The 12,592-nt window shown below is 42.6% G+C and overlaps 1 long non-coding RNA gene across 2 annotated transcripts in view; it reads left to right on the top strand.

Annotated features, from left to right (window-relative positions):
- Positions 1-12,592, top strand: part of LOC120933062 — a 117,509-nt gene that overhangs the window by 37,740 nt on the left and 67,177 nt on the right. The window lies entirely within an intron of this gene.

Raw genomic sequence — 12,592 nt, 5'->3', positions numbered from 1 at the left:
CTGTGTGTTCTTTCTGGATCTTGCATCCTCTGATCACCAGCTCGGGAGCCTCTATCAACGGGAATCTAGTTTTGATACTTTGGAATCACCAGTCTTTTCTATGGAACCAAGTACATCTTCATCTGCGGCTTCAGATGCAGTTTTTAGCAGAACCCTCAAACCTTCAACAGAAAACCCGTTCTGGTTGGGGACTTACACCACCTCAGCACCCAGCCAAGATAACAGCCCCTCTCTCCTAGCCATGTTCCGACGTCTGGAGCAGTCTATGGCCAAAGAGATTAAACTGTACTGGGACACTCACTTCTTGTCGGATTATATTACCTCACAGCAAATACCTCGGGGACTTCGCATTAAAAAGTTCCCTACCACGGATCTATGCAACGAGACACTGAAACAAGAATGGACTGAAGCATTGAATAAATGCTCATTTACTCTCATGAGTATACTCATCAAATCCAACTTAGAGCAAGTCAATGTATTACAAAACGATATGACATCTGTCCAAAAGGAACTTACCATCATGCAAACGCACCCCGACTTTGCTGACCTGGACGGAAAGCTAAGTAAGCGACTGGACAAACTTGAAAAATTCGTCATCGATACCAAAAGGGGAAAACAACTAAGAGATCGTGCGGACTATGAAAGTAATAAAGTCTACACACGCACACAGTTTCCCTTTCAGTCCAGACGTCCCAGGAAAAATAGAACAAAAAAGGTCAGCTTTTCCGATATAGAAAATGATGTAGCCTATGACACCCTGGTTACATCAGGATCGGAGTCATCTCCGGATCGTTCCAACACTATACCCAGCCCCCCGCCGGATCTGGATTCACAACCTGATGGACACCCTCACGGAGGCAAAAGCACCAAGAAACGAAAACCCACCATAAAAAGACCAGAAGGGGAGGTAAGAGACATCAAAACTCCACGCACGCCATATGCCCTACGGGGAACCAGAAGAAAGTAATAGACAATGTCATCAATATTTCCAAGAAGGCTTTGAGCACGGATGAACTTAACCTTTTATCCAAGGGCTTGAACTTTTGCCCCTCCAACCACTTTAATTTGTTTGGGACTATCCTGGATGTTAACAAGTTTGCCAGAAAACTCACGCTTAAAAAACATTTTTTTTCATCTGTTGAGGAAGATACTTCATTGGCCAGCAGCCTAGAGTCGGGTGAGTTGGTCTCTTCTCCAATTTTATTTAGAGATGTATGTGGTCTTCAAGACCTTACCGATTTACTTACTGAATCGGACCCCTGCCCCCTTGATCCTGTGGATGCTCCAACTTCATTGTCATTCAATTTACAGTCCCGGTTTTATCCGCTGGGTTCTAGGGGCAGTGAGCTCGATTTATATCAGAAATTGGTGGAGAGAGACCTCACTCACCTGGCACACAGGTGCCATGGCACTCCGCACCCCTCTAACCTGTCATATTCTGAAAGAGAAGCTGTTACATCATTGAGTTCCAATCGGGACATAGTTATCAGAAATGCAGATAAAGGGGGTGCGGTTGTGGTTTTAGACTCATGTGTGTATAAAGCTGAGGCCATGAGACAATTATCAGATGCTTCCACATATAAATGTCTTAACAGCAACCCTACTATCAAGTTTACACAAGATCTAATTTGTCTTTTAGATAGGGGTGTAGCTGCAGGTATTTTCACAGAGTCCGATAGCAAACTTTTTGTTCCAGCACACCCCATAACACCGGTCTTTCATCATTTGCCAAAAGTTCACAAGGGGTTTTCACCTTTGACTGGCAGACCGATCGTGGCCGGGATCGGGTCGCTCAATGAGCGACTTGGCGAGTGGGTGGATGGCCAATTACAGCCACTTGTGTCCGTTCTCCCGGGGTACCTCAGGGATACCAAGCATTTGTTATGCAAATTAACAGGGGTCCCTTGGAAGCACGGATATAGATGGATTAGTTTTGATGTGTGTAGCCTGTATTCCTGCATTCCACATCATTTAGGACTACAGGCGGTCTCCCACTTTTTACAATAGTCGGGACGCTATTCGTTGGCCCTACAGGAATTCATTATTCTAGCCCTGCGCTATTTACTTTCACACAATTTCTTTATGTTCGACGGGGTCTACTACCTCCAAAGATGCGGGGCTTCGATGGGGGCCAAGTTCTCTAAATCCCTGGCTAATTTGTACATGGGGTGGTGGGAAAAGTCCCGCATCTTTGGAGGTACTAGCCCCCGCCGTTCAGATACCATTTTGTACTGTCGCTATATTGACGACCTGCTCCTCATCGTATCTGATGAGTTTGCAGATCTCAACGAATGGCTAAAATATTTTAATGACAACGAGTTGAACCTCCAGTTCACAGGTAATCTACAACCAACTAAAATTGAATTCCTGGATGTAACACTCACGGGAGCCAATGGCCAGATTTCCACAGGTCTCTACAGAAAGAGTACAGCAGGCAATGCCTTGTTGCGAGCTGACTCGTCTCATCCCACACACACCATAAACAGCATCCCATATGGACAGCTACTCCGTTTGAAAAGATTGTGTACTTCTCCCACGGATTTTACCAAAGAAGCAAGCCAAATGGCCCTTAGATTTAGGGATAGGGGCTATCCAGCCTCGGTCATTAATAATGCCTTGTGTAGGGTTAACACCATCTCCAGGGACTCACTGTTGACCAAAAAGACAGTGAGAGACATACGAACTGAGCCTCCGGTCCACAGATCAGCCCCTTTATTCTCTACAGCTTACAGCATAGAGTACAACAAAATCAGACAAATTGTGAATAAATACCTACCTGTTTTATACAGTGACACTGTTTATGCATCCATTTTGTCTGATGGGATTAAATCAGTGAGTCGGAGGGCCCCCACTTTAGGGGGTGTTCTATCACCAAGCCTGTTCGCCTCTAAACCTATCTCCCATACATGGCTTAACTTTGTGGGCACCTTTAAATGTGGCACCCATGGGTGTAGGTATTGCCCTTTGATAGGTACTGGCAACATGGTCCAGTCCTGCTCTAATGGCAGGGATTTCAAAATAAAACAGTTCATTAACTGCAACACTAAATTTGTAGTCTATGTCATTACATGCAGTATTTGTCGGGTCCAGTATGTAGGAAGGACAATAAGGAGATTAAGAGATAGACTTAGTGACCATCTTTACGATATTGAAAAGAACCACAACACTAATGTGGCTAAGCACTGGAACAACTTACATAATAAAAATATCTCTAGTCTATCGATACAGGGTATGGAGAGGGTGACATGTCCACCTAGAGGAGGGGACAAATTCAAACTCCTCTGCAAACGAGAGGTATTTTGGATCTTTCACCTTGACTGTAGACAGCCCCGGGGACTTAACTTTGATTGGGATGTTTCACACTACCATGATTGAACACCCCCCCTTCTCCCTTCCCCCTCCTCCCCCCCCCCTCCTTCCCCCCCTCCCCCCCTCCTTTCTCTTCTTGCCTTCCTCTGTCCTCCTTTTCTTTTTTCTCCCCTTTCTCTTTCTTCTCTGCTTTTCATTTTTCTTTCCCCTCCCCCTCCCACCCCCCCTCCCTCCTTTTCCTTTCATTCTACATACCCATGATTCCATATATATACAGTAAATCGTTACCCACAGCTTGCCCTAGCACATTAGATCTTCACATGTGTGCTGTTTGTTTCACACATTAAAAGCACACATCGGCTTATAGATGGGCTAGTTTCTATATATATCTTCATTTGTTCATTACGCTATCCAACCTTATTATCACACATTTTACATCTTAAACAAGTTTTTATTTAACCTATTTTTGATAGGCAGAAGGGTTCTGCATAAGGGGGACTTAAATTAGGAGTGGGTCGGTATACCATACAGATTTATACATTTTTTATTATTATTTTTATAGCCAATTTTTCATCTATCTTGTGTGTCAGTTTCCACAACTGGGGCTGTCTTAGCCTATTAGATACATTAACCCGGGACCTTGGTTGAGTCCCAAGCTGTTTACAAATCTATCATTGGGGCTTCGACATAATTTTGCCCAACTTGTTAACTGACTTTCAAATATGTACTTTCTTGATTGGCATATCTTACATGTCTTGGATACAATTTTTTCTAGTATGGTTTCCTGACCCACACCACCTCCCTTTGGTTCCAATGGATTTCTACGGAAGTCCAGATTATGGAACACAACATTTACCACCTTTTACGCATTTATAGGAGCAATTAGCTTTCTCCCATCGCATAGATTTTAGCTACACCTCCCCCTTGTCTAGATATTACTCCTTGCCTGTCACACACACATCTGCATGAGCATATACAGGGTTAATGGTTTCAACATATGTACACTATACTGGCCTTTTGGAGAGTCATGAACGGGCCTTTATTATCTGGCCTCTGACTCTGGACCTGTATATAACTGTTCACATCGGCTACTCTGGCTGTTCATACCATTAACTCGTAATATACGATCTCAGCACATATTTCGGGCTGATCTTACATTCACTCTATATAGACATCATAGCTGCTGCCCCTAGCACTGTGTGTACTGTATTGTTTAGATCTTCACAGGTATGGTGTTCATTTACACACTTTGTGTTTTATGATACACCTTTATACTAGATTTTCATCTTCATCCAATTTTAGCCATCAAACACTTAAACTGTTAACATCACTTGACAGCTGGGCTCGGCAGCTCGCTCACTCCTTGGGATACGAATTCCTGCCACAGTTGCAGTACAAACTGTCATTTCAGTATATGTTTTCGGCAAGCCCTTGAGCATGTTCTACATATATCTGGATGTATGCCCAACGGGTCAGTGGCTACATTTACCATCTGGCCTTTTGGAGAGTCATGATCGAGTTTCCGAAAACAGACTGTCGCACTAGATCATTATCACATATTTTTTACTTTGATGTTCACGACCCTGCATACGCTGCAGTGTCTGAATGGCTATTTACATTATGTCGCCACACCATTCCCGTGTTCGTAATAAAGTTTTGTATTAGATCATCATTTTATTCACATTTTCTTTTACACTTGGCATATACGTTTGCACTTTCACCAATTATCAGTCGGTTACCCCACGTTTTCATTCATTCTAAATATTTTGTATAGACACTAGACGCACAATATACCATAAATAAATTAACAATATAAAACAACAAATAAAAAGTAATAAATATAAAATATAGAAATGAGAATCTTTATTTATTTTTTTAAAAAACAAAAATAATATGAATAAAAATATATACTCATATAGAAAACAAAAACGAAAAATTAGAATTTAGAAGCACTTTAATGTTTATTCCTTCAACTCATACAAATGAGGTTGTTCACATTAATACTACACTGAAGTGTTCACAAATAAATAGGGTTGTCCAGATACCGATACCAGTATCGGTATCGGGACCGATACCGAGTATTTGCGGGAGTACTCGTACTCGTGCAAATACCCCCGATACCTAAATAGAATACTTCCCCCCCGCCGCTGCCGCCGCCGCATCGAAAGCCGTCGCATCGCACCGCCGCATGGGTTAAACGCCGTGCAGGAACATCACAGCTATTCAAATGAATGCTGTGATCTTCTCCATGCGGCGGCGGCAAAGGTATGGGGGACATGGCTGGACTCGGGACATGGCTGGACTCGGGACATGGCTGGACTTGGGACATGGCTGGACTCGGGACATGGCTGCATATGTGAGGGACATGGCTGCATATGTGAGGGACATGGCTAGAGGGACATGGCTGCATATGTGAGGGAAATGGCTAGAGGGACATGGCTGCATATGTGAGGGACATGGCTGCATATGTGAGGGACATGGCTGCATATGTGAGGGACATGGCTGGGGGGGACATGGCTGCATATGTGGGGGACATGGCTGCATTTGGGGACACATTTAAAAAAAGTATCGGTATTCGGTATCGGCGACTACTTGAAAAAAAGTATCGGTACTTGTACTCAGTCCTAAAAAAGTGGTATCGGGACAACCCTACAAATAAATATTGGATGTTCACTCTTTAAATACACAATAACATTGTGTTTTGTTTGTTTTTTCTAATGGTCACAGTACATGCACATACTTTATTAATTCTATTTATTTTAGTATAGCTATACACGGGTTAAAAGTGTGACTCCATAATTTTATAATCTTGGAGCATTGTAGGGACATATATAGGTGTTTTGTCATTATGTATGTGTATGTGTATTTTATATATGCTCTATATATATTATGTGCGATTCTTTTAGAGTTTTAACAATTTTGCATGTACATTTTTATATGATTTTCACATTATTTCAAGCACTTTTTCAATTCATTGACTCTGAGGGAGGTCTTCTCACCTGCTTCACATGATCCAAATTGAACGTGTTTGCAATTAATTGTCTGCTTAATTATTTGATTGATTTTACTCTGCCATTGGCGGATGTCTTTTTCACATGACGGTGGTTTTGATATTTATGTTGTGTTAGTATGAACCCATGTTAGCCATGACTAAGCGCTGAAGTACAGCGTGAAACGCGTCGGCCTATACTGTACCTGTTGCTTGCGGTGAATGCATGTGCATTTGAAAATAAAGACCAACTTTGTTTTAGTCATTTTGGAGTGCGGCCGTCCAGAGTTTTTTTCGTCCATTTCCCACTGGACCAATAGGGATGTCCACTGGACCATCAGGGATGCAAAAAAAAAACACAGGTATGCCACCCTAGACCACCAGGGATGACAATGACACAAAAAATGAATGCCAATCAGTGCCTGCAATGGATGCCAATCAGTGCCCACAATGGGCATCACTGATTGGCAGGCATTGTTTGGCACTGATTGGCATCCATTAGTACAACACATGCGATAGTGCCACCTATCAGTGCCCATCCGTGCCACCTATCAGTGCCCATCCATGCCGCCTATCCATGCTGCCTATCCGTACCCATCTGTGCCGCCTATCCGTGCCCATCCGTGCCGCCTATCCATGCCCATCCATGCCGCCTATCAGTGCCGCATATTAGTGCCCATCAATGCCACCACATCAGTGCCCATCAGTGGCATCTTATCAGTGCCCGTCAGTGCAGTACCATCAGTGCCCATCAGTGAAGGAGAAAACTTACTTATTTACAATGTTTTATAACAGAAACACATTTTCGGTCATTTTTTTTGCAGAAAATAAAAATCTCAGAGGTGATCAAATACCACCAAAATAAATCTCTATTTGTGGGTACAAAGTGATAAAAATTTAGTTTGGGTACAGTGTAGCATGACCATGCAATTGTCATTCAAAATGCAACAGCACTGAAAGCTAAAAATTGGTCTGGGCGGGAGGGTGTATAAGTGCCCTGTATGGAAGTAGTTAATATAACCCAGCCAGCACAAAGTTCCTTCATACATCAGTGTACAGTATTCCCCCTTACAGTGCAAGGGAACTCTGATGTAAAGGGTAATTCTGCAGATCATTATCTAAGGGGGTACTCTGGTGACCGGAGCCCCTCGCCCCTTTACATCAGAGACCACCTCTTATCAGCGTCCACTGCATTCCCCTTTACATCAGAGCTCCCACTTACATTAGGGTCTGCAGTATTGCCCTTTAAATCAGAGTTCCTCTTTACATCAGGGTCTGCACAGTGAATACACTATAGTAAGGAGGGGTTACTGATAAGAGGGGGAACCTTTTTATCAGTGCCCCCTTACATTATTGTATTCACTCCCCCCCTTACATCAGTGAGCCCCTCAGACTGGCCTGATGGCGCTGTCACTGACCTCCTCTCAGGTGCACCGTGCAGGGATCAGTCAGGCTGTTCAAGGTTGGTAGCTCTAATTTTATCCTATAGTATCCTCTCCACATTCCACATACGTCTGACTCCTCCTGTGATCCCCATCCCAGCGGCGTTCTCTCTTTTGATGCCTCTCCAGGCTCTCCCTCAGAGACTGGAGACATGATACAAGACAAGATATGGTCAGAGATTGCAGTCATGGTACGGAGATGGTCGGAGGATGCGGACAGGATACAGGAGGTGGTCAGAGGATGGGGACATGGTACAGAGGTGGTCAGAGGATGCAGACTGAGCTGCTGGATGCAGTGTGTGAGGGGTTATAGCCAGTAGGACCGCCCCCTGGGCGATACTGTGCAGTTTTGTTTTTACATGTTCTGTCTAGTCCTCTCCTGAAGGTGGCCATATAACCCTAAGGTCAAGATTTAAGTTGCTGAACTTCAGAGAAAATTATTTTACGGTGAGTACAAAAATCCTATTTTTTAGGTCTGCAAATATTTATAAAATCTACAATGTGGCCCTCGGGCTAAAAAGTTTGGAGACCCCTGGTTTAGATCAAAGCATATTCATGTGTTAGAATAACCCAGTCAAATCCAGACCTAAATCCAGTTGAGAATCTCTGGCAAGACTTGAAAACTGCTGTTCACAGATTCTCTTCATACAATCTGACAGAGCTTGAGCTGTTTTGCAAAGAAGAATGGGCAAAAATGTCACTCTCTAGATGTGCAAAGCTGATAGAGACATCCCCAAAAAGACTTGTAGCTGTAATTGCAGCGAAAGGAGGTTCTACAAAGTATTGTCTCAGGGGGGCTGAATACAAATGCACCCCACACTTTTCACATATTTATTTGTAAAACATTGGAAACCCATTTATCATTTTCTTTCCACTTCACAATTATGTGCCACTTTGTGTTGGTCTATCACATAAAATCCCAATAAAATACATTTACATTTTTGGTTGTAACATGATAAAATGTGGAAAATTTCAAAGGGTATAAATACTATACTTTTTCAAGGAACTGTAGTCAATTTTCGGATTGTCTGGGAAGCCCAAAAACCCAGGAAACTCTTTTAGGAAAATTGCAACCAAAGCATGGGGGTTGTGCAGCAGTGTGTTGAATCATAAGCAGGCTATTTTATTTCTTTGAACATTTAAAGCAATAGATAGCTGTCTGTTCATGGCAACTACAATGTATCACACATTTTATTTAGGTTTGGATAGACTATAGAATGCTTAGAACCTATGTCAAATTTTCAAATCACCCCAGTTGGAAGATTTTGCCTTATTTCCTGTTCAAACAATTGGTATAGGACAGAACAGGAAAAGAAGAAAAATCTCTTCTATGGAGAACACATATGTAAACTCATCTCATACATACATTTCCCAGACAGAAGTTACATTTTAACAGTTTTTGACTTTTACCACTCTATACAAAACTATAAAAAAGGTTTGGCTTGCAGGGTGTTGGCCTTGCAAATTGGCAGCAGGGTACCAGGTGCTGGATTACTCTGTGTTCCAACACTTGGCCATCAAAGAAGTCAGAACTGTCAGGCCAACAATAGAAGTACAGTCTTGGTCGAGTTGAAACAGAACACTAAACACCAATGCTAGAGTGGGGGGGGGGGGGGGGTGTTATTGTTAAATCCTGACTTTTCCCACTCTATACAAGACTATAAAAAAGTTTTGCTTGAAGGGTGCTGGCCTTGTAGATTGGCAGCAGAGTGCTAGGTGCTGGATCACTCTCTGCGTTAGTACTGTACACTTGGTCCTATCGCTATGGTGGCGGACGACATCTTTACTTCCTATCTTCAGACACATCTATCAGTGTTTACTTGAAGTTCTAATTTTTCCTCCCTTTTAGTGGACTGTTTTTTACCGTTTTTTATTATTTTTTGAACACTCCTTGTATGTGAATACTACTTGGTTGTCCTGCCTAGGACATTTAATATCACACATTGTTTATTTTTGTGCACTTGAATGCTATACAGGCACTATTGTTGATATTTTTTCCATGGGCAGATATTCTGTGATTTTAATTATCTGCTGCTGCTGAATTGTTGCACGTTTTTTTTCATTCATTTGTTATTAATGTCATTATCACTTATCTAATCTTTAGGTATCACTTAGCGCAACTATTTATTTGTCTTTTAGCTTCTCCAAAATGCTCCTGCATTTTAAGTGGGTCAATATGTTAAAGTCACTCGCTCTGCTTAAAGTTATAACCGTACTAACAGCTGCTGCTGTCTTCCCTACATCAGCCAATTACACTCCCAACCCCACTTACCTTGACTCTTATTACGACCTTTGAGCTTAACCTTGTCCAAACTCTAAGGCCTCGTACACACGACCGAGTTTCTCGGCAAAAACCAGCAAGAAACTTGCTGGGAGATATTTTTTTGTCGAGGAAACTGGTCGTGTGTACATTTTCGTCGAGGAAACTGTCTAGAAACTCGACGAGCCAAAAAGAGAGCATGTTCTCTATTTCTTTGACTGGAATGGAGAAAATTGGCTTGTCGAGTTCCTCGACGGCTTCTCGCGAAAAACGATGTGTTTCGCCCGTCAAGTTCCTCGGTCGTGTGTACGAGGCTTGACCCTGACATTGACAAGGATCAAACTCTGATCTAGCTTATATATACTATATATATACAGTGAGGAAAATAAGTATTTGAACACCCTGCTATTTTGCAAGTTCTCCCACTTGGAAATCATGGAGGGGTCTGAAATTGTCATCGTAGGTGCATGTCCACTGTGAGAGACATAATCAAAAAAAAAATTCCAGAAATCACAATTTATGATTTTTTAACTATTTATTTGTATGATACAGCTGCAAATAAGTATTTGAACACCTGTCTATCAGCTAGAATTCTGACCCTCAAAGACCTGTTAGTCTGCCTTTAAAATGTCCACCTCCACTCCATTTATTATCCTAAATTAGATGCACCTGTTTGAGGTCATTAGCTGCATAAAGAGTGACACCTGTCCACCCCATACAATCAGTAAGAATCCAACTACTAACATGGCCAAGACCAAAGAGCTGTCCAAAGACACTAGAGACAAAATTGTACACCTCCACAAGGCTGGAAAGGGCTACGGGGAAATTGCCAAGCAGCTTGGTGAAAAAAGGTCCACTGTTGGAGCAATCATTAGAAAATGGAAGAAGCTAAACATGACTGTCAATCTCCCTCGGACTGGGGCTCCATGCAAAATCTCACCTCGTGGGGTCTCAATGATCCTAAGAAAGGTGAGAAATCAGCCCAGGACTACACGGGAGGAGCTGGTCAATGACCTGAAAAGAGCTGGGACCACCGTTTCCAAGGTTACTGTTGGTAATACACTAAGACGTCATGGTTTGAAATCATGCATGGCACTGAAGGTTCCCCTGCTTAAACCAGCACATGTCAAGGCCCGTCTTAAGTTTGCCAATGACCATTTGGATGATCCAGAGGAGTCATGGGAGAAAGTCATGTGGTCAGATGAGACCAAAATAGAACTTTTTGGTCATAATTCCACTAACCGTGTTTGGAGGAAGAAGAATGATGAGTACCATCCCAAGAACACCATCCCTACTGTGAAGCATGGGGGTGGTAGCATCATGCTTTGGGGGTGTTTTTCTGCACATGGGACAGGGCGACTGCACTGTATTAAGGAGAGGATGACCAGGGCCATGTATTGCAAGATTTTGGGCAACAACCTCCTTCCCTCAGTTAGAGCTTTGAAGATGGGTCGAGGCTGGGTCTTCCAACATGACAATGACCCGAAGCACACAGCCAGGATAACCAAGGAGTGGCTCTGTAAGAAGCATATCAAGGTTCTGGTGTGGCCTAGCCAGTCTCCAGACCTAAACCCAATAGAGAATCTTTGGAGGGAGCTCAAACTCCGTGTTTCTCAGCGACAGCCCAGAAACCTGACTGATCTAGAGAAGATCTGTGTGGAGGAGTGGGCCAAAATCCCTCCTCCAGTGTGTGCAAACCTGGTGAAAAACTACAAGAAACGTTTGACCTCTGTAATTGCAAACAAAGGCTACTGTACCAAATATTAACATTGATTTTCTCAGGTGTTCAAATACTTATTTGCAGCTGTATCATACAAATAAATAGTTAAAAAAATCATACATTGTGATTTCTGGATTTTTTTTTTTTATTATGTCTCTCACAGTGGACATGCACCTACGATAACAATTTCAGACCCCTCCACGATTTCCAAGTGGGAGAACTTGCAAAATAGCAGGGTGTTCAAATACTTATTTTCATCACTGTATATATATATATATATATATAGTAACACCTCGGATTGCGAGTAACACGGTTAATGAGCGTTTTGCAATACAAGCCTTTTAAAAAAAAGAAAATCCTGACTCGGTTTTGCAAAACAATCATGATTCAAGCCTCTGGGGTGTGCAGTACCGCATTTGGTCAGAAGTGTCTCCAGCGCCCCCCCCACCTCTGGCCACATGCAGCACTGCATACAATAGAAGTCACTGTGGAACAAATTATCTGAGTTTCCATTGACTCCTGTTTCCATTGACTCTTGTATCCCAATTATTAGCACGGTACCCAGAGCTCCACAGATAAAGTCCTTCTTTTGTGAGGCCACAGATATGCGTAGGCTGAGTGGAAGAATTTACTGCACAAGCTTTACAACACTTAGCCCAAATTTAGTTTACTGCTCTTCCTTCACCTCCCTCACTCCCTTTCTTTAAAGTGGATGTAAACCCGAATTTATTTTATTTTTGATGTCACAATGTACAGAATAAGATTTCGTATCATCTGTGCCCAGTCTTGCCACACAGAGTTAATCCAGCTCTGAGCAATCCTCTTTTATTGTTCAGTGAAATAAAACGGACTTACAGAGAAAAACCTTAGTC

The sequence above is a fragment of the Rana temporaria genome, chromosome 3 (genome assembly GCF_905171775.1).
Source record: "Rana temporaria chromosome 3, aRanTem1.1, whole genome shotgun sequence".
NCBI classification, from domain to species: domain Eukaryota; kingdom Metazoa; phylum Chordata; class Amphibia; order Anura; family Ranidae; genus Rana; species Rana temporaria.
The sequence above is the reverse complement of the archived record's forward strand: the minus strand, read 5'-3'. Positions and strand labels throughout refer to the sequence as shown.